This window comes from Pholcus phalangioides, unplaced genomic scaffold (assembly GCF_987345545.1).
Source record: "Pholcus phalangioides strain wild (caught in Gottingen) unplaced genomic scaffold, Ppha-v1.0 ptg000019l_1, whole genome shotgun sequence".
Classification (NCBI taxonomy): Eukaryota; Metazoa; Arthropoda; class Arachnida; order Araneae; family Pholcidae; genus Pholcus; species Pholcus phalangioides.
In genome coordinates, this window is record NW_028301612.1 from 7,911,025 (window position 1) to 7,933,427 (window position 22,403).

General features: G+C 36.3%; 1 protein-coding gene across 3 annotated transcripts in view; it reads right to left on the reverse strand.

The window, feature by feature from the left end:
* The window catches only part of LOC149071182 (uncharacterized), a 171,603-nt gene that overhangs the window by 93,305 nt on the left and 55,895 nt on the right, over window positions 1-22,403 (reverse strand). The window contains exon 1 of one of the 3 annotated variants that reach the window (XM_089248217.1): window positions 9,508-9,689. The exons of the other annotated variants lie outside the window; for them this stretch is intronic. The gene's annotated coding sequence lies outside the window, so the exon portion shown is untranslated. Of the gene's footprint in view, window positions 1-9,507; window positions 9,690-22,403 lie in introns of those variants that run through there. 3 annotated transcript variants of the gene reach the window in all.

The window sequence follows — 22,403 nt, forward strand, 5'->3', positions numbered from 1 at the left end:
CTCAAGTGACCTAGTGCCGCAGGTCGCTTAATTGTTCTGTAAATACATCGCTGGTCCCTTCCATATAATCCGTGAATATTCCGCACGCCACTTCATTGCTCTGGAATTATGCCGCGGGTTACTCAGGTGACCTGTGAATATGCCGCTGATCCTGTTAATGTGCCTGCCGCGTTCCACCTAAGTGATGTGGAACTGCACCGCGGGTCACTTAAGGGCGGTATTAACCGACATGGTTCAAACCTGTAGTTATAATTTTTGGATAAGAGATCAACATAGATTGGTTAAAACCCTGAATTTAGCCAAGCCGTGTCGATCTCTTATCAAAAAATTGTGACTATAGCCATACACTTAAACCATGTCGGTGAATACCGCCGTAAGTCGTCTATGAATGTGTCGCTTGGTTCATTTTCACAAAATTAGGTTTGAAATCGAGGGCCACATCAAATGAATCCGCGAATGAAACTCTATTCAGATGCTGTCACGCGTGAACACTATGATTATGAGAAATTAACAGTCACTAAATCTCACTCAAAAATATTAAATTTGGAATTTGTTTTGACAAAAATCATCTTCACAGTTGAATTAGATTTGAAATTGGGAAAAAAATTAGGATTTTAGTTATTGGGGTCGTGGAATTTCACCATTTCTTATTTCTCTAGAAATAAGCCTAAGCCGGCCTCACGTGAATCTCTAGAGCAAATTACATACGCATTAACTCCATATTTCCGTGTTTTTAATCACGACACACCATTTATAAGACTATTACGATTTTGACATGGTTTCATTGATTTCCTTGCCACTATGATTCCACTGAAGAAGTGATTGATGACACACCCGATAATGAGTAGATAGTGATTGAAGGTGAACCCCAAAGAGAAAAGCCTTCCTTCATGTATTTCTCCTCCGTTCCACAATTTTATCGGCGATATTTTTTTGATGGCACGTGCCAATAAGATGTACATCGACAGTATATGCTAACGACGTCGCAGGCAGCCAATAGGTCATTATGAGAGTCTAGACCAGAGGAAAGAAATCATCGATTTCTTTGTTTTTTTTATGAAGTTTCTTTTCTCAGATGGCATGCCAGCGATGTTCAAGGCATAAATGTAATCATATACTCCCTTTTTACATACAAATGTAATCAGAAAATCAAGTATTTCCTCATTTGTTTTCTACTTAAAATCTCAACAGTATTTTGAGATTAAGAAACATCTTCTAAATGTGATATTTACATACATATAGGGATAATGAAAACCTACAAATGAAGATTAAAAGTTTATAAAGAATTAAGGAACATTCACAATGAAAACCGAAAAATTAAAAACATATAAGGTATAATATTAGAAACTGAAGTATTTCTTAATTACAAAAACTCGGAAGTGCTTTGAGGTATTTTTTGAAAAAAAAATGTAATACCGTCAAATCCCGTTTTAACGAATATCGTTATAGTGACAATCTCGTCGTAACGAGAGAACTTTTCTAATCCTTGAACAAGTTGACGTGGGAACAATGTGTTGCGAATTCCGATATAATGGAAAATGAAGAATCCTTTATAATGAATTCAAAAACAAGTTTCAGAAAATCACGGAAAGAACATTCCAAAAATGATCGCGTAAAAAACATTCCAAAAATGATCGCGTAAAATCGCGGTTTCAGAGAATTAACTTGCTGAACTGTTTGGGAAAAAGGGTCATTTGGGAAAAGGGTTTGGCCGGGGTTCTTAACTTTTTTCAGCGGCGATCCCCACAAAAAGGTCAGCTTCGTGACCCCTGGGACTGCTTTTTTTTAAATTAATGAAACCAGTGACACAAAAGTACATTCACAATGGGACTGTAAATAGATTTGTTCGACTCCTATAGGAATAAATTTGAAACGTGACCCATACTTCGAGAATCTTTGACTGTAAATGGATTAGCACGACCCATCTCGGAATCCCGCGTGAATCAAGATTGGGTCGTGACCCTGTGAATCGAGTTTGGGTCATGGCCCAGTGTGCGTGTGTGAATTTGTGCAATCCTTTTTAAAGACCCTGCGAATGGATTTTGGTCGTGAGCCAGTGTGTGTGTATGTAAATTTGTACAACCCTATTCGAAGACCCTGCGAATGAATTTGGGTCTTGACCCTGTGAATCAAGTTTAGGTCGTGGCCCAGTGTGCGTGTGTGAATTTAAAGACCCTGCGAATGGATTTGGGTCGTGACCCAACTCAGGAACCGGCGACTGTATGTGTATCTTTACGACGATTCTCGAAAGCCCCTGCGAACCAAGTTTTGGTCGTGACGCATAGCTCAAGAATTCCCGGCAGCACACAGATGGATTCTTACGACCCTTCTCAGAAGCCTCTGTGAATCGGACAGATAATTAGTACAAGTTAGATAATTTTTTTGAACTAACTAATATTGTTTCAAAACCATTTTTATTGTCTTTAATTAGAACTAAAATGACTTACCAAATAATTTACATGATAACTATATATTATCGCCCCATTACATTTATACTTTTTTATTTCAATTTATTATGTTTCTTTCTTATCCTGCTTTTCACACAATGTCGGATATAACGAGTTAAGAGCATCTGGCTGTTAGTGAATTTGAACAACCCATTTCAGAAATCCATGCGAATGAAGTTCGGGTCGTGTCCCACGCGACTCGTATAAATAGAATTGATGTAAATAGAATTTTGTGACTCATCTAGGACGCCTCTGCGAGTGAAATTTATGTCGTGACCTATAGCTGGAAAATCCCTGGCTGAGAGTGATTTGAAACCATATGGGTTGAACTTAAGAGCAAAAGACGTCATAAACTTATTGTTGGGGTTTGTTACAATCCACCGAATAGGGATCAAAGCTACATTGCCAAAATGCATGATGAAATTTCCTACATGTGTAAGCGACAGAGGGTTCTCATACTAGGGGATTTCAATTACCCGGGTATTGATTGGGAGAACCTTTCATCTGGAAATCAGTATGAAAGAGACTTTCTTAAGTTGGTGCTCGAAAATTTTTTGTATCAGCATGTATCAGAAGCCACAAGGGGTACTGCTATTTTGGATTTAGTTCTTACTAGTTCTGAGGATCTAGTTGAACATGTTTCGGTGGGGGAAGAGTTTTCTTCCAGTGATCATCGTATCGTCAGATTTCACTGTAACTTTTCCTCGGGTAAGGTTGATAACAAAAGACTGGTTCCTTGTTTTCGGAGAACTAACTTTGATGTTTTGAGAGGAAGGTTAGCGGAAGTTTTCAAAGACCGGTTGGAATCAGTAGGGGTGGTAAGTCAATAAGAAGAATTTAGTACGAAGCTGTCCTCTGTTTTGCACGACGTCATACCCTTTGTTCGAAAAAAGCGTGTTTGTACATCACACCCTCTATGGTTCACGGATAGCGTGCGGAACCTTTATCTTGAAAAGAAAAGAGCATTCAGAGAGTATAAAAGTGGACGTGGTGACCTATCATTGTTTACTGATAAAAGAAGACTGTTGAAGAAAGCGATAAGGGATAGTAAAAAGGAAGTTGAATCTAGGTTGGCAGATAACATTGGCTCCGACCCAAAATCATTTTTTCGATACGTCAATAATGGATGTAAGGGGACAGTTGGTCCCCTCTCGATAGGAGGCTCTAAGGTAGAGAGCAATGTAGGCATGTGTAGTGCTTTCAATGACTTTTTCGCGTCGGTTTTTAATGGAGATAATGATATTCGATATACGGGTGTTGCATGGGGTAATAAAACCCTCAACGATATTCAAGTAGAAGACGTGGAGGTCCTAAATCTTCTAAGAAATGTATGTGCAAGCAAAGCACCAGGACCAGATGATATCTATCCCAGGGTTCTCAGGGAAGGTGCTAATGAATTGTTGGGGCCAGTCGCACAGATATACAGGAGTAGTGTTGCTGAGGGTATCGTCCCGAGAGATTGGAAACTGGCTAACGTTGTTCCGATATTTAAGAAGGGTAGTAGAGAAGTGGTGTCTAATTATCGTCCAGTGAGTTTGACGAGCTCCCTCTCGAAAATTTTGGAAATTATCATCAAAAGGCAGTTTGTGAAGTGGATAGACGAGAATAATGTATTGTCGGATAATCAGCATGGGTTCAGGAAGGGGAAGTCATGTGTAACTAACCTCCTTTGCTTCTATGATTACGTGACTAAGGCTTTGGGTAAGAGCAAAAATGTCGACGTTGTTTACCTTGATTTCCAGAAGGCATTCGATCGGGTCCAACATGGCAAACTCTTGAAGCGTTTACACGAGATTGGAATAGGGGGCAACTTGCTGAATTGGATAGAATCGTGGTTAAGAGATAGGTCGCAACGAGTTATGGTGAACGGGGAATTCTCTGGTTGGACAGACGTCACAAGTGGAGTTCCTCAGGGAAGTGTCCTTGGCCCCATACTTTTTTCACTTTTTATCGACAAACTCGATCAGGGTATCGATGGAATTACTAGCAAATTCGCAGATGATGTGAAGCTAATGGGGGTAATCGGGAATGAAAGCGATAGGGAGTTGCTCCAGACCAACTTAGACAAGATTGCAGCTTGGGCAAATGAATGGAGCATGACGTTTAGCGTAGATAAGTGCATGGTCGCTCATTTTGGTTCGAACAACCCACGGTTCTCTTACGAGTTGAATGGTGTCACTATCCCGGATGCAACTAGAGTCACCGATTTGGGAATTCTCATTGACGAGCGACTTAAGTTTTCTGAACATTGTTCAGCGGTTGTCAAAAAATCGAATAGAATGCTTGGTCTCATTTTCAAAAAGGTCTCTTCGCGTTCTCCTAAAGTCATTCTTCCGCTTTTTCGAGGCTTAGTTCGTCCTGGACTGGAGTATGCGGTAAGGTTTTGGAGACCATACGTACAGAGGGACATAGACTTGATTGAAGGGGTGCAGAGAAGAGCTACGCGTGTCCTTATTGGCACACGGGGCTTGAGTTATGAAGAGAGACTTCATTTTTTGAATATGTTCACATTGGATGAACGCAGGTGTCGAGGAGATATGATCGAAGTGTTCAAAATTTTCATTGGGATGGATAGGATGGACCATGAACTTTTAGTACACCGCCAATCAACCGCTTTTACAAGGGGACACCAGTATCGATTGGTGAGGGACAATGCAAGGTTATGGTGTCGCAGGGAATTTTTCTCTAATAGGGTTGTTAATAAATGGAATAGCTTACCCCCGGAGGTAGTAAATTGTAACACAATTGACACGTTTAAAAAGAAATACGATAAACATGTTGGGGTAAATCGAGAAGCTATCCATTCTTAGAATAAGACAACCATAAGTATTCTTTATGGGCATTGTATAATATTTTATCATGTGTATATATTGTTTATAATTTGTGTTAATTGCATTTTTAATGGGGTTGCTGTATTTTTGAAACATATGACATCCATATTTTTATGGGCATCTTTTTATCAGCCACCTCGTTGGGCATTTTGCCTGTTGTGGCGTTGTATTTGTATTTGTATTTGTATTTCATACCACCCATTTGTAAAGCCCATGCGAATCAAATTTTGGTTGTGACCCATAGCTCATGATCCCCCTGACTAAGTAGATTTGAACTACCCATCACGTTCGTGACTCGTAGTTAGGGATACGTAATTTCGTATTTACGAAACAACCGCGATAAATGCGATATTTGCCAATTTTAACGAATAAATGCTGAAATTTGATTTTTTAAAATGTTTTTTGGTTATATGGTTATAACATAGACCCTAAGTGATTTTTCCAGGGATTTTTTGCAGCATGTTATATTCGGATTATTTTCTTGGTTAAGACCATTCTTTTGGTTTGTTATATCCACAATATATGCTTTAAGCAGAGTATGTTATAACAGAGGTAAAAATATATAGACGTGAATGGGCCAAATTTTAAGAATTCCATTATCCATTAAAAATCCATTAAGAATTCCGTATGTTATATCCGGGTTGTGTTATAAGTGTACTCGACTGTATATGCAACTTTGTGGAATTTCGGGAAAGGATGATATAAAAGCATATGAAAAATAAGGTTAAATTATGAGAAAAGTAGAGATATATTATTACAATGTTAGATTTCAACTAAGTACTTGAACACTTTCCAGTACCAGTTTTTATTGCCGATTCTAAAACTTTTTTTTTTGCGAAATTTACGTATCCCTACTCATAGTTCAAGAGCCCGTAATCATAAGTGAAATTGAACGACCGATCTCCGAAGCTCCTGCGACCCAAGTTTGGGTCGTTACCCATAGGTTAAGAACCCCTGTTCTGTGGTTTATAGGGGTGCGGGAAGGAATTTTAACCATTGCAGTGAGTGAAAAAGAAATACAATCAGTGGTAAGAGCCAGTGCTACGCGTTATTAATGTTACATTTGTATTTCTCCTGTTTCAAAATGAGTGACCTGAAAGAAAACATTTTTCGATTAATGAAAAACTTAAGATCAATTCTGAAGTTGATGCTGGAGCAAATAAAAACAACGTGTGACATTAAAATGCGGCTTGTCTCCATCTATTCTTTCGACATTTTGGAAAAATCGGAGTAAGTTGGAATTTCAAATTCAAACAGCAGTTATATGATCCCGTAAGAAAGAAGGTCAGACTTTCGAATTTTCAAAATGTGGATGCAGGTGCCTTTACGAGAGATTCGTTCAACAGATATTGCAGAAACATACATGGTTTCAGGATAGTCGTTCCCGAAATGTGCAAATTGGCAGCCCACTCATACAAGAAAATATTGGGTATATATTATATGGGTATATAATATATAAAGATTAGGGTGTAAACCGAGTCTATAGACTCCCATAAGCTTCCTTGTTCGATACTGCTTCGCACGAGCTAGATCAGTTTCCCAAACTTTTTCTTCCATCGCCCCCTCGTTCAAAATTTTTTTCTTCGCATCGTCCCCTAACTCAAGCTGACTCATCGTCCTCCAGGGGGGCAATATTGCCCACTTTGGGAAACACTGAGCTAGATGAAGAAGATAAGAAATTGTTTGTATGCTGTTTGTTGGGTTTGTGTTTTGTACGAGTATAAGAGGTTAGTTACAGAATGTTTGCCTCAAAAATATAAAGTAAAACTTACGATGGAAAAAAAAGGAATCAATGCCAAATTGATTTGAGTTGCTTCGTGTTATTTTCAAAATTTAACTTATTTTTATTACCTAGAACGTAAATACGTAATTTTTGCTACGAAATTTTTTTTAGCGAATATTAAAATTCATAAAATCAGAAATTCTCTTATAAAGAAATATGTTGTTCGTTATAGTGTCATTCGACTGTATTTGAATATATTGATAGTTATATAACGCAGAAAAAAATATTCAATAAGAACTTGAAAATATCAGACACAAAAACTGAATTATTTATAGTTATTGGAAATTAGAATCGTACGTTCCATAAAAATGGGAAAAAATTACAATTTATTCGTAATTATAAATGCAATTTATTATCGGAAAAATGTCCAGAAAAATCCGAAAAAAAAATTGAAAACTTTCCTGAAAATAAGAAAACTTGTTAAAAGTATCTAAAAAACCGAATGAGAATCAAAAAAGTGAAGAAAAAATATTTAAAACAATTGAAGAAAATTTTTTTAAAACAATTGAAGGAAATTTTTTTTAAAAGAATTGAAGAAAAAATTTTTTTTAAAAGAATTGAAGAAAAAATTTTTTTAAACAATTGAAAGAAAATTTTTTGAACCAAATGAAGAAAAAATATTCATAAGAATTGAGAAGAAAAAATATTTAAAACAATTGAAGAAATATATCGAATTGAAAATTGTAGGAAAAACTGGAAAACAAAATGAAAACTATATCGCAAGCGTAATAAAATAGAAAAATTGTACTAGTTGAAAAAATTAAAAAAAGAAGAAATTAAAGAAATGGTATAAAAACAAATGTAAATAAACTTAAATTATGGAGGTGTGAAATAAAAGGTAATTGAAAACGGAAAATTATAATTTATTAAGTAAACATAAAGAAATTAAAAAATAAAAAATAGGAAAAAAAAGCAGAATTGATTTTCTAATTCTATTACAAAATAATTAAAAAGCTAAAATGTTACTACATTAGAGAGAATTAATGTGAGAAATTAATAATTTATGGTTTTGAATAAATTTGTGAGTTTAAAAACGGAAGAAAAGGTAAATTGAAATATTTTGGAGATAATTGAGAAAAATATGGATAAAATTCAGAAAAAACATGAATATAATTTGAAAAAATATGGATAAAATTCAGAAAAAACATGAATATAATTTGAAAAAATATATGGATATGAATTGAAGAAAAAACTATGAGTATGGTTTGAAAAAGAATGCAGATACATCTTGAAAGAGAAATAAGGATGGAATTCGAAGAACAATTTGTATACAATTTGATAAAACTATGAATATAATTTGGAAAAAATATGGATACAATAAATATGTATGTGATTGAATAATTAGGTAATGAGCTAGGATTGCATGGATTGCATCTATTTCAATCACACAAACAATACACAATCATTCCTATTTAAGATATTGTCAAATATGTAAAACATATTTTACAACTTAAACAAAATTCAAGTGCATATAACGAACACATACAAATCTAACGTCTTTAAAATTTCCCAATAGCAGATTCGTGAAATTTCTTCACATAAAACTCAAATTATCGCTATAACATTGGCAAAAAAAAAACCCCATTAAATATAATTCACGTTACAAGACTTGGGGGGGGGGGGAAACGATTATTATATCCATAATTCCATAATTTTACATTAATATGTAGCAAGTGTTTCCTTATGAAATTTTTCCCTGAAGTCATATTAGTGGCAATTTTTATCCTTAAAAAAATAGAAGAAAAAATTAATATCACACTTATTTCCATTACGTTTATCCTCAATTGTTACCCTTCGAAATCACACTCATCTTGATAAAAGCACGAAACTGATGCCTGACATAACAATGGTCGGAGTTTGCAATCAGCCACGCGTAAAATTACTACGTTCCCATAATTTGGTAAATAACAGAATTTTCTTAAAATAAAGAAACGTGTAATACTTTGTTTAAATTCAAAGAATATTTGTATTTTTTTGAAGATTTTATTTTTAAGATGAATTAAATTTACAAAAAAATAAATTACATTTCACGATACGAAAAAAAAAATTAATAAAATACATAAGACACAAATTTTCCGTATGGGACCATTAAATACTACTAATAGCATTACTTATGAAGTAATTAAAATTATTAATATATAATGATCTTACAGAAATATCTAAAAGTTAATATTTTCAGTAATTATGTCATTAACCGGGATTACGACGGTATATATACTGATTTTTGATGGAATTAAAATCGTCAAAAAATACATACTTCTTTTAAATAAGCTTAATAATAATTACATAACATTGATAAGAAAATTCCAGTATGTATTAATGGACACGAGGCGTTCCTTGCCCGGGCCATGTCCGGTCCTCACATCGTTACTAAAACATGATAAATGTATTGCCCTCATAGCACAGAAAATACTAAAAAAGTAGACGAAAAATGATAACGACTTACGTTCAGTTACTCTCTCTAAACTTTCTCGAGGGAATTATTCCCATGATTAAGAGTCGAAGGTGATTTTCTTTTTTTTCTTACAGTGTGTATTATGGAACTGGAACGAGCTTACATCACTCATAACACGCATGTAATAATGATAATAATAAGGATAATAATAATTTTCTCCACCGGGTTTTCCATCCGTGTCTTACACGGGCAAAATGCACCCGGAGAGACACGGCGTGTAAGAAGGATCAGCTGTTGCTATTAGCGACGACAAAGATGGCGGTGTGTGTGTGGCCAAGGAATTACGCAATAACCTTTTGCACATTTGAACTGGAAAATTCGATGAAATACGACCTTTCTTCGATTTTTCTTTTTTCACTGGTTTGAAGAATTTTCATTTCTTAAAAAGAAACCAGATTTTTAATTCATAAATATGAAAAAAAATTAATTTTAAATTCATTAACCTATTGAGGGGGGAGGGGGCTGTGATAACTAACATTACTCAACTCTGATTTTGTTCTCAAAGATGTCTCAGTGATTTTAGGGTGTATTGGGGCTGCTAATTCCGGATCTGGCATTGATTTTGTCAGATTGGCTCTAGTTTTTGAGATGAAGTGAAAATTAAATTCCAGTAGTAATACCATAAGCAGCGTACCAACCACATCGAAACAGTTATAAACAAAAATTGCTGAAGACAATACAGTGATTTTATGATGATTTCGGAGCGCTGATTCTGTATCGGGCATCCGTTTTGTCAGATTAGCTCTAGTTTCCGAGATAAAGTAAGAAATAAATTTCAATAGTAATACCGCAAGCAGCACACTAATAATAATATCGAAACTGCGGTTTAAATGATCACAGTGAATCATCGGCAAATATTTAGACAGTGAGTGAGTCAAGAGTTATTTTGGAGCGCTGATTCCTAATCTAACATTGTTTCTGTCTAACCGCCTCTAGTTTTTGGGATAATGCATACTCTCGACAATGTGTTTTGTATGCTGCTTATATACTTCCAATAGAAATGTAATTTTTTCACTCTGTCTCAAAAACTGGAACCCCAATCTCACAAAACCAGATTCTGAATCAACGCCCCAAAATCATCCTAAATTCACTGAAATGTCTTGGCCAATGATTTATTGTATTTATTTATAACACACAGTTTCAATGTGGTTTGTTCGTTACTTATGGCATTACCATCGTTTCTGTGGGAAAAAAAACCTGATTCATATATTCGAATTTATAAGCTATCTATGAATATTTGAAAATAAAAATATATTTATACAGTCGATGCGCACTTATTAAAATCACGGAAAATGGTATCATTCAAGTGTTGTTATTACTTTTTCAAAGAACGGAATGGATCGATGGCATAACATGTGAAAAAATTCGTTAGCAGATATCAGGAACTCGGATAATGTTATAATTTTTTATGCTCATTTTGAAGCTTAGGTTTAATCAAAATTAGTTTTCCCCATAAGTTATCTTTATAAGGTTGTGCGCCTATATAGGAGGTTGTAAGGCGTTCTCCCCCCCCCCTCCTCCGTTGTTGATGAGATGATCATTTTCGTTGTCATGATCGGGCCGTAGTATTCGCTATTATCCATGTACGCGTGGAGCTTCTTTTTTCCATAGTAATAGGCAAATATATAGGCAAAAACTATATCCTATAGTAAAAGCGAAAAAAAATCTTTTTTTTCCAGTTCTTAATTAATTTCTTTCAGTTGACCAGATTCTGTGGTTCTCAACTTGAAGATGATATTGGGAGCCGATCTTCCCCGTTAAAAAACCTCGCCGCAGAGAGCAGCAGGCCTACAGTGGTAGAATCTACAATCATTGCACTTCACTAATGGTTAGAAAAGTTGATGGCAGGTGGCAGCACTACACATAATAAGCATTACAGAGAAACAAACTTTACGTTAGGTTCACAACACGGACACGCACATACCAGAATGCAGCGATTCGTTAGAAGTTCCGCAGAGGAATATGGACGAGGTGCATGTCTGGTTTAGCAGTAGTAGTAGTTGGCCAGATTCAAATTTATTTTTCCGAGCGACGCCTCACAATGCTTGAATTAGAAACATGCCGGATTTTAGTTTCCGTTTCTGAATTATTTAAAAAAAAGGAACAATTGAACATTTTTCAACCAATTAAGTGAGAAAGAAAAAGCAGAGTTGTCCCGGGAACGGAGGTAAAAGGTATCAGTAAGACACTGATACCTTTTACCCCCCCCCCCCCCAAACAATATGTATAGTCACCGTACTGGCAAACGGGATGTTCCTTCGATTTTGTTATCAATCGATTATTATTATTAGTAGCCCCAAGTCCCGCTGTGATCAGATCAAGCGACGTGAACTGCATTAGAATTGAAGGGTGAAAAGAGTGACTGTTAGAAATGCCAAAAGGGATAATGTTAGGGAATCGCTAAAACCACTTGTGTTTTAGCCCGTATAGGCGTTCGCATTTACGACCTCTTTACATGTCCGTATATAGTGTCGTGTCTGATTTTTCCGCTCTGCCATCTATATTTCAGAAGTAAAATGAGTGAAGTGTAATGATCGAATATTTGTAACTATGTAGGACTGTTGATCTCGGTGTGGGAGACTTGAAAGCTAGTTTTTATAATCTAGTAACTACACAACCCCTTGAAATATGAATGGCATATCTGAGGTCCACACGTCATTTGGGTACTTTTTCTAATTGGAAATATGCGTCTGGGATGAACGGTTCGCCATTAAAATGCGGCTTGAGGACATTCCTTATTACCCTGTACACGTGTTTAATTTTTTAGGGAAACCAAATTAAACCGAAATTGTGGAAGATTTGAAAAGAAGAAATATTGCGATTGGGTATTAAATATTAACTGCATTTATAGTGGATGATCTATACTGGGTTCTTCTGCAAGTTATAAGAGAAACATTAATGCACGAAATTGTTTAGTTTCTTTTTCTTTTACCGTGAATGAAAATGCAATCCGAAACTAGGAGAGAGAGACAGAATTTTGCTCATAACGAAGGAGTTCATTATGCAGATTGCGTGAGTTCTAATACCTCGCTATATTTACACATACAACCTTGAAGATGCCATCAACAGATACGTACAATGCAAATATTTCCCGCATTTTCTCGAATATGAACAAAGCCTACGGGGAAACAATGGAATCGTGGAAGGTGAAGAAAACAAAAGACTTCTTATTCAAAGAGGCTTAGCGGGCTGTGCATTTGCATTTCACCGTGAATTGACGATGGGGGAAATGACTGGTAAATGCCTGCGTCGTAATATGAAATAGAGTGAAGACAATAAAATGAAAGAAAATTTATGTATATATATATAAGCATTTCTCACCTCACCTCATTCGAAACGTTGTTGAGGAAAATACCTAAGGAATACCTTGAAGGAATACCTAATTTTTCAGAAATTTTCGAATTTTCTGCCCTCTTTGGGAATGTTTCATTCTTTTTTTCCCCGTTATTAACCCATTAGTTGCCAGACATAGATGTAATAATGCAATCGCGTCTGTTTTTCATTTCTAAGTTATTTTATCATAGGAAAACATGAATGTATGATTTTTGAAAGGATTGGACGGATAAGGAAAAAGATAACAAAATGTTGCCTTCATGCGACAATTTTGGGAGCACCACAGTAAAAACACATATTTACTTTCCTATGCATTTTTATTATGGAGTAGTGGAACAATTTACACTAGGAATTGGACTCAAAACAAAAAAACATGGTTACATCATCGAAAGAAATATTTTGGAAGAGCTTAGTTTTCGAAAAACAATCTATGTGAAGTGCAATATTACATTTTTCACAGTAGTGTATTGTCTGAGACTTGCCGAGACATTTTCTTCTATCATGACTATCATCTTTCCGTATTTTGTGATTTCTTCCATCGAATCTCACAGCATCAGGCAAATTGTTACTCTGGATGCTCTACCTTTTCTCACTTCCATAAATGTTCGAGCTACTTCCGACTTGAAATCAATCTGATGTACTAGGAACTTACTAATCTGTGAAATTTCCATGTCTTTACAAACGCGCTGTCGATTCCTGATGAAAAGTTGCCACCACCACTTTTTCCCTTTAATTTCTACATGGTGTGTGTGTGTGTGTGATAGACATTTTTCTTTAATTTTTACATTGTCGTGCAAATCAACGATTCCCATTCCTTTGTTATATTCCTCAACAATATTTGGTTGAGGTACAATTTCATTCTATTTATCTTTGCGATTGCGTGAAGCCCACAGGTTCCGGATCGCAATAGTTTGACGCTATGATTACTATAAAATTGGCAAGCCATCGAACAACAAAAATCTATTTGTTTTTGTCCCAAGCACAATCAAAAATGCCTTTGGTTTCTCTTGCCAGCTCTTTTGTAAATAAATGTTTTTACAAAAAGTGTTAGCTTTTTAACCTCGTCGCCATCGATATTTTCTTCTTTATCGGTAAAGGTATCCACATCTGGAGAAATAGTTACGACATCAATGTCTTCCCTGCTTTCTATAGTTTTGCTTCGTCAAATTCCTCCAAAAGAGCTACGATTTCCTCTGCTGCAATACAATACTTTCGATTATCTAACGAATGCATCTTCACTCTCGAAAATAAACTAAAAGGAACCTATACTCCTTAGCTCTGAGAACCTATACTCTTCAACGAGAACTGACCACCACTGAAGGATACAATAGAGTGAACCAGTCATATTACGCAGAACAGAAGCATGTCGCTGCTTGTCAAAAAAATATTTGGCGAGCCGGACACATTCCGACTGGAGAAACCGCAGGACACCCAGGCTCTCTCGCATGAACAGTAACGTAAAGCCAACGTAAGCACTTCGGCTCCCAGGAGGGACCAGGGCATCTCCGAAAAATTTATTGAAACATCCAAAATTGCATGTAGTGCATCGTAATTAAAATTATGTAAATCGAAGAATCAAAATCAATCAAGTTAAAGTCAAAGGGCAACCGGCACCGATAATAAACAATTATAGAAAATTGTATAAAATCGTTTCGCAAAAGGCGCAATTAAAAGTTTGATCGATCAAGGATTGTATGACAGAAGGGCGGAGCGGCCATTGCACTCGGATAGTTCAATACACCCCCAGTGTAATTTACTGTTGATCGCTGTTGAAGATCTTGAAATTTTCTTCTGGCGTTCATTAGATTAGGGATTCATCCTGATCCTTGCTTGCAAAAAGTGCCACCATCGCTGTCAGGGTGAAGACGCGACGATCTCCTTTACGGAGGAGCTGATGCCGGAGTTACAGGAGCTGGAGGAGTCGGATCCCTTATCTTCTCCGGATGTTGCTCAATGAATTTCACCATTTTCCTCACCTTTTCTTTTGATTCCTCTCGACGTAGTATGCCAAGCATTCATGGTCTGTGTAGATGGGCGGCCGGCGAACGGAAGTGAAAGGGCGTCGTTTCTGGACGGCATGTAGCGTGGTGCAGAGGCGTGCCGGGGTCAAAGACAAGAGCATTTATCGCTGGCAATCGCTTTAAATCGATGGAAGGTTTCCGGGAAAGGCCCATGACTGGTGACAAATAAGATGAGATCGTGTGGCCAGTCCCTAGTGCCTACTTTCTTTATAATTTCATGAGTTGATATCCCAATCCAGTTACCAATTTACTAGCAAGTCCCTCCAGAGGAGTGAAGAAGCTTGGCGTAAGAAGCTGGATATAAGAGTTTGTCACAAAATACTCCGGTATGGGTCGCTTCTTTGGCTGCCGCATCCGCTAGCTCGTTTCCCCACAGGCCGTTATGGGCTTTTATCCGGGAGACATATTCGGACATCGATTCATACCGTATTCGGCCTCGCATTAGCTGGCATGCCATAAAACTCGAGGGACGCCAACTTTTTTTCGATGTTGGGGTCTGGTCCGTTCACGGCATTCCGGAAAAAGCGAGGTTTAATAAGGATCACCATATGCATTCAGTCTATTTCAACGGATTTTTTAAAAAATAAAGAATGGCATGGCTTAAAATACGAGTATTCCGAGCGTACCGGTCTCCCTCGCTGTTTCCCGACATGCCGGCTAATGCGGGAGAATACGGTAATTGGAATTTTCATGCTTAGAAATGACGTGGTGGAATGTATTGTATTCTTTGAAGACTGCCGCGGTTTCATTGCAAATGAGACACAAATGGTTCGTCTTTTGCAACTGTGAAAAAAAGAAATAGGATATGCTTTGTCATAACGTGCAGTGAGCTGACTTGTAAGAGGTGTTACCAAAGTTGTGTTCGAGCAACATTATACACAGAGAGAGAGGAGAGGTACGAAAATAGCAAACAAAATGATTGTTTTGAATTATTTAACAAAATAATTAATTTGGAATTATTTAACAAAATAATTGTTTTTAACCACGATTTAATATTAATTCAAAAATGGTTCTATGCTAATGATTTAAAATTAAATTTACAGAGAGAAGACAAAATACGTTAATTACATCTTATGAAATCTGATTTACATCTTGATCTTAAATTTTACACCCTCGCTTGTGATTTTCAACCTCATTGTCATTGCGATGCAATTCAAGAAGTAAATAGTATTAAATACTTAAGTTTAAATGTAGACAGCAATTTAAAATGGAAATCTCATGTTCATGAACTACTTAAAAAACTTCATTTGGTTTTATATAATTTTTATTATATAAATAAGAAAGTTCCCTCTAATTTCTTAAAAGACCTTTACAATGCTTGGTTTTATTCACTTATAAATTATGGTAAAATTATATGGGGGTGGTGATTATAAAGCTAATTTATTACCTTTATTTTCAATACAAAAAAGGGTTTTCAAAATTTTGAATCGGGGTCAGTCTCATTCTTCTACAATTTTTAGAAATCTTAATCTACTTCCTTTACGCCATAATGCTCTTTTTCGTATTATTCTGTTCTTAAACCGTAATAAAGACTTATGCAGTTTAAAAGATAATGTTTCCGAGCGAACACCTCATATGATTTACCGTATTCCTACTTTTAGGAAATAAATTTTTCCTAAACATTTTTATTATTTAGCTCCGAAATTATATAATTCACTACCACTAGAAATACAAAATATACCCACAGAACGCTGCATTTTAAAAAAGCATTATTCAAATTATTAATTTCAATAGACGATGTAGACTTATTTAGCTTTGCCACTTTAATTATGTGTATTTTTTCAATTAAAAAAAATTGTTTGTGTTTATCTATGTATGTGCGAGTTTCATTTTTTTTTCATAAATTTTTTATCTAATATGTTTTTGTTTTGTTTTACATTTCTCGCCATACAATTTGTCTTTTTTGTGTTGTGCATGTTTTTTCGTTCTTGATTTTTTTATTTGACAGTGATGATTTTGTCTCTTTTATGTTGTATATGTCTTTTTTTTTTACGTTTCTGTTCATGTCGTATGCTTTATATATTTTATTCATTAATTATCATGTAAATTTCCAATCATCCATACAGGCATCACAGCCTCTGGATGATAAATGGTTTTTTTTTCATAACTAATCTAAATCTCTGTATGTTGGAAATGAATAAATTTTATTTGATTTGAATTTACTTAGTCAATGAGAAACCACTCTTTTACTCAGTTTTGATTTCAATATTGCATGGTTACATTGATATAATGTCATTTTATCATGTTCGCATGCTATTTTTAATTTTTTTTTTTAAATTTAAAAAAAAAATTAGAGATATTAATTAGATGGTGAAATTTTATACCAGCATATATAGGATAGCATATTTAATCAAAAATATGTGAAAAAAATTCATAACAAATCAATGGTTAAATTTCATTCTTAATGACATTTTAACTTTTCCCCATGTTAAGAGGTATGTGATCCCTTGAAGAATTTCGGCACGCAACTTACCGCAAATGCTCCCAGTAACGTCAGGCGATTTAAAAGTCGCATTCACGTCAAAAGCTATTAACAAGTGTTTGGTTTGCAAGAGGACTAAGTTCGATTCCTAGTGGAGACAAGTTGATTTTTCTTTCCAAGTTCACCTGTCTTGTCTTTCCTTCATCCTGTTCTTTACATCAGGAACAAGTTCTTTAGGATGGACCTTTTGATAGGATGGACCATGAACTTTTAGTACACCGCCAATCGATTGCTTTTACAAGGGGACACCAGTATCGATTGGTGAGGGACAATGCAAGGTTATGGTGTCGCAGGGAATTTTTCTCTAATAGGGTTGTTAATAAATGGAATAGCTTACCCCCGGAGGTAGTAAATTGAATAAGACAACCATAAGTATTCTTTATGGGCGTTGTATAATATTTTATCATGTGTATATATTGTTTATAATTTGTGTTGATTGCATTTTTAATTTGTGTTGATTGCATTTTTAATTTGGTTGCTGTATTTTTGAAATATATGACATCCATATTTTTATAAGCATCTTTTTATCAGCCACCTCGTTGGGCATTTTGCCTGTTGTGGCGTTGTATTTGTATTTACCTACTGAGCCTGGGGGGCGACCAACGGTAGATGGCGAATTCACTTCCCACCCAATTCCACTGGTTGGAAACTGCCGTGTGGCGAAATATGACCGTAGTTCGCGTACGGTAAAATACTGGTGTATACGGATAGCGCGCCAGCCCGGTTTGCAAGAGGACTAGAATGGGTTCCTGCTTGGGGCGAGTGGGATTTTTTTTTTCCTCGCGTTCACCTCAGTATAATATCCATAAAAAATTGGCTTTCCTTCGCTAGCAAGTTTGTCATAAAGTTTTAAAATAATTGATTAAAATTCGATCAAACAGTCTAATAACCGATTAAACGTTTTTGATTAAGAGGCCGTTCAAGTATTACGTCAGCAAATTTTTAGAAATGTTTGACCTTCCACCCCTTGTCAGCAAAAGTCAGCAACTCAGACCCCCCTTCCCCCCTCCCTTATCAGCCAATTTTCGTCAGCTATGCCGCCTACCTCCTGACGCATATTGGGATCTGATAATCTGAGACGTAAGCGGGAGGGGGATACAAGCCCCCCCCCCCGACGATGAAAATGTTGTTTTATTTCCGAAAAATATGTAAAAAAAATTAAAATTTCGGAAGGGATTACCCTTAAATGTTATTATAATGAATTACTGTTAATTTCAATGTTATTCGAAGGCTAATAACACAAAAAAATTATGTTTAAGAAATACATTGCGACGCGACCCACCCTCTAGGGCATGTATGGTAAACTCTTGGCCCCCGAACCAAATGTGGCCCGGGTGTTATTTGAGGTGGCTTGCAACCTCAAACCTAATTTTGTAAAAACGAACTATGTGGCACATTTACAGATAGCTTAAGTGACCCGTGGCACAATTCTATATCATTTAAGGGGCCCGTGGAACATTTTTAGATCACTGAAGTAGACCCGAATCGTGGCAAATTCACAGATCACTTAATTGACCGCGACACAGTTCCAAAACACTCACTGCAGTGTTTACCGATGCAGTTTCAACTACAATAATATCCTGACTTTAACAAATCCATGTCGATCTCTAATTCTTTTTCCTGCGATTGTAGTTTTACCTATGTCGGTGAATACGGCAGCTAAGCGATCCGTGGCACATTTAAAAATCCCTTGAATGGCACAGTTTTAGAGCACCTAAGTGGCCCCCAGTGCGGTTCTACATCACTCAAGTTACCCGCTGCTCATTCGCAGATTATGTAAGTTTTCCGCGACATAATTACGGATCAATTGAGCGATGCTGGTGCAGTTCCAGAGCACTTGAGCAGCCCGGACACATTTCCAGATCACTTTGGATCTAAGAAACATTTAGAGATCACTAAAGGGGCTCTGTAGGGGTTTTATGAGTAGGGATAATGTTAGTTCAGTTGCCCACAAACTATCGAAAGGTTTTCTCGTTTTTGGTGCACCGAGTACTATGCCATTAAGAATATTTCATATTTTTATAGAGGGTGGCTGATGACGTAAGCCCCCATCGATGTGGACGTAATACTTGAATGACCCCTAATCAATCGAAAATTTTAGTCACTTCCAAGCCCTCTAGAAGGGAAAAAAAATCATGGAAAGAATTCAAGCTAACAAATCGGATGAAGAATACGTAATTTGCCGTTAACCAGCTGAGGGGCCGCGACGCATATGTGAGTCAAAACTCTAGTGTACCAAAAGGGGCAGCAACTCACATATGCGTTCACCAAAAATGGTTTCGAAAGTGCCAGGAACGCACATCTGCGTCGGAGAAAACCAGTTCCTTCCCCCATATCTTTTGTATTGCACCGGACACTAATACTGCCATGTCATACGCCCCTTTCCTTTCTCCATTTTTAATCTTTCAGACTGCCCCTCACTCGAAGATCTCTAAACTAAAAGGACACGGGAAAAGAAGAGTTGCGGGGCGCATGTACCTTCCTACACATTGATAACACAAATACTCATACGTAGACGAACACAAATGAACAATTGAGTGTTGTTTGACATCGGTTTTCTTCCAGGATTATCACGAAGACTACTTTGGGTTGGGGAGGTATTAGGAACTCAGCAGTGGAATAGAAACATTCTTGGATATCAGATAATTCCCGTCAACAAAGGGAAACAGATTTCCTTCTAAAAGGCCTTGATAGACTGTAGCATATTTCATTCTGTCAATTTATCAATGTCGCCAATTTTTATTAAACGTTGTGTTTATCATAGAAATTTTATGCAACCTTTCAATAATTGTGTGTTGCAATTGAAAATTAAATACCTATAGCAGAGCAATAAAATCATGAGCGGAAACGGGGGACTGGTCGCCTCTACCGAGTGGCGTACGCAGGAACAACTTTTGGGAGAGGCATAAAAGACTTCGGGGGGGGGGGGGGGGGCACAAAAATTTTCTTCCTGAGAAATTCTGAGTTACTACCCTTCGAAAAGCATTTATATTAACAGAAATTGGTAAATATATAAAGAATATTTTCTTTTGATATTTCAATTTTTTTTACATAAATCTAGTGAAACTTTCATAGGCGGCCAACCCTATTCTCTGGCCAACTTACCTTTGCGGCAAGTTTTTCTCTTAACAGAAAATAGGCTCCATAGACATAATACAAAAATAACCCCTATTTCGCGGCCACCTCTGTATGCGATCAGCGGCCAACCTGTTGTCTTAGAGGAGTTTCACTGTATAATTTTCCTAATTTTTAATGGGCTTGGGGGGGGGGTCGGTGCACGGGCCCAGCCTCCTTGCCCCTTTGCCCCTACCGCCCTCCGTTTCCCCAAAAATAAATCTATTATCATAGGCGGGAGTGGAGGAGGAAAATCCCCCCCCCCCCCTCGTTCGAAGCGCCTGCATCCTCTTATGAATGAAATACAGTGTGAATCCCCTCTCTTGCGGACACCCTGCGGAACAAAACAGCAACCGTAAAAGAGAGTGACCGTAAAGAAGGAGTTTTTCGTTCGTGATAGAGAAATTCCTTTTGAAAAAAAATTCTCTCTCTCATCATTTGAACATCGGTGACAAAGGGTCAATATGTGGATCCTTTGATCTCAGATTTATTTTTCTTGTAATCTTGCACATAGTCATGAGCAGAGATACGGGATAAGTAGACCATTCTTAAAATACAGATAAATACTCCGTATTATCTGTACAAAATACATTCCAATTCATTGTACTAGCAAGTTTGAAAGACACTTAACGTCAGTACCAGCAAGTGAAAGAAATAAAGATTTTCCTTCCCCCTCTAAATCCTCTTCCACAGTGAGAGAGTTGGAATTCTTTTTTTTTTCAACTCCTTTTATTGTTAGCTAAAATTGTTTCTTTCCTGATAAGAAACCATCTCAAAAACGGTTATTCAGTTGCCGATTACCAATTGACTGCTTCATCACCTTCATTTTCATTTGCGACAATATTGAAACAAAGTAAAAAAAATTGAGCGACAGAGAAGAGCTTTTATCAAGCTCAGAAAATGAATCTTCTAAATCATCCGTTTCCGAGTCGTAAGAGGAAGACATAAATGATGTAATATGGACTGGTGCAAACTTAATGCAAGAAATCCTCGAGAAATATGCGAGAATATTATTAATATTGAAAATGTGCCGCTAGTTCTCAATGCCTTGCAATGCGGAACATTTTACTGTATTTTTGTAGCCTACTGTATTTTTAAGGGGACTTTTTCTAATTTTTTTTATTTTTCTACTATCGGTTCAATTCACAAATTTAATAATTGATACTTCAGGTGTCTTTCTTATATTCATTATAATTTTCAAGACTTCGTTTACCCCACATCTGTATGTTACAGAAAATACTTCATTGAAAAGCTATCAAAATTCATTTTGTGAGAATGGTATGAACTCATGTGTATATGTTGCAGTAAATATGAAAAATCAGTGATTACCCATAATCGCCAGTTATTATGCGTAATCAACAATCGCGTCGGTATAAAGTAAATTAATTTTCCTACATTTATCACTTTTATCAGTGATTACGCATAATTCCCGAATGTTGTTGATAACATAAATATGGAACAAATCATGCAGAAATATCCCCAAATTCAACCACTTATCAGTTTTTTTCCGTACTTGATGGGAGGAATTGAATTAAACGAAAATAATGTTATAATGATAAAAACATATAAATTATTACCAATCTTGTAATGTTAGCTATCGTTACCTTTAGAATGTTGGAATTACCTTTTGGGTGAGACAATATACTAGGGATAACAACGTGAGCATACCAAAAATTAAAATAGAACAACAGCTAGATTCGTTTCGGAACTGTATGAAGTTCCTTCTTCAGTAGCAGAGACAAATAGTGGAAAGTCAAAATAATCTTTATAGCTGGAGTTACTCGCTGTTCAAGACAAAGAGTCAAACAGTCCGACTCTTTGTCTTGAACATCGGTATTTGTCTATTTATCACCGGTAAATGTGATAAATTCGGAAAATTTAACGAATTTGTCAAAATGGACTGGAATTATGCATAATAACCGAATTTTTCGCATTTA